We start from the raw sequence: 1,416 nt of genomic DNA on the forward strand, positions 1-1,416 counted from the left end.
GCCATATTGGTCACTCACATTTGGTACATTGCCCTTCTCTTCACCCAAATCAATACTTATCTCTATCTATCTAACAGCGTTCCCTAAAACTATGGAATACTTCACAAATTTATGCGTCATTCTTGCACAGGGGCCATGCTAATCTTCTCTGTATTGTTCCAATTTTAGTATATATGCTGGTGAAGCGAGCACGCTAATAAAAATATTCTTGAAACAAGTTTTCATACATTTTCTTGTGCATTTTCATAATTTTTTTTGTGAACAGGAAGTAAAGTATTTTTTAACATGCTAGTCTTAAAAATTTATTGAGAGAATATTTACAACTACAGAAAAATGATATGGCTAATGCTTTTCATGAACTCTGTACTTAGTGATTTTTGTTATTATGTTCATGATGAATAAAAATAAAAAAGGATATTTATTTGCATTTTTATCATTTTATTTTCCTAACATTATTATGAGCTAAATAAATATACTTTTTTTTTTTTTTTCTGTGACTATAAAAACTTGTGAGGATTTGATCAGGTAGAAAAGGAAGAATAAAAATTCCCATATCCACATATTATGTGATGTTGTCCGGGAAATCAGGGAAGTTTGCAAATGGTATAGCCAGACTTCCCTCACATCTTTCCTGGTCTTAAGTATCCTTTCTCTCTCCAATCCTCACTCACACCACAACTGCCACAGAACTCTGCTAGTGCTAAACGGATGATGAAACCCCCCGATTACCGTGGTACAAGCAAGTACCTCGGTGACAGATCTGTTGATACTTGAAAGTAACAATTACCTCTAGTCTGGATAGTCAGGGTGAGAAATGCCTTTTACATAGAAAAAAATTAACAAATTCATAGAAAATGTCTTTACATTTAAAATGCAATGAAAGAATTAATATTCAGTCTATTTAGAGAGCATTTACAAATCAATAAAAAAGGAAAAAAAGAAGCCTCAAATAGGAAGTTCACAGAAAATGTACAAAAATCTCACTAGCAATCAGTGAAATGCAAATTAAAGTAAAATCAAATTGGCAAAATTGAAAAGCTTGGTGATATATACCATTGACTAAGGTGTAAAATAATGAATCTCTCTTTGATCAGAGTTAATTAAGTCAGTCACTTAAAATGCATTTGTTAAATAAGAAATATGTATATTCTAAGCCCCAGAAATTTCATTTCTCCTTATCTACCCTAAGAGAACTCTAATACACAGTGAGGTATATAGATATACATACTCAATGCAGCATCACTTACAATCATGATAAGCTGAAAACAACGAAATGCCCATCAAGTCAGAAATGGCTGAGTAAACTATGGTGCATCCATGCTGGCAGTGCTATTTGATGGTATAAAGAATGAACTAGAACTATGTGTTTTGGCAAAAAAGAATATGACAGACTGGATAAAAAAAAAGAATGTAAAA

At 32.1% G+C, this 1,416-nt stretch overlaps 1 protein-coding gene and 1 non-coding gene across 2 annotated transcripts in view; one reads left to right on the forward strand and one right to left on the reverse strand.

Annotated features, from left to right (window-relative positions):
* The window catches only part of NEK10 (NIMA related kinase 10), a 425,054-nt gene that overhangs the window by 392,966 nt on the left and 30,672 nt on the right, over positions 1 to 1,416 (forward strand). The gene's annotated exons all lie outside the window — the stretch shown is intronic.
* On the reverse strand, positions 86 to 192 carry LOC122149678. The gene has a single exon (XR_006163268.1). It is a non-coding gene; the product is annotated as a U6 spliceosomal RNA (small nuclear RNA).

Source organism: Orycteropus afer, unplaced genomic scaffold, assembly GCF_000298275.1.
Source record: "Orycteropus afer afer isolate SDZICR_OR568_19922 unplaced genomic scaffold, OryAfe1.0 scaffold00003, whole genome shotgun sequence".
NCBI classification, from domain to species: Eukaryota; Metazoa; Chordata; class Mammalia; order Tubulidentata; family Orycteropodidae; genus Orycteropus; species Orycteropus afer.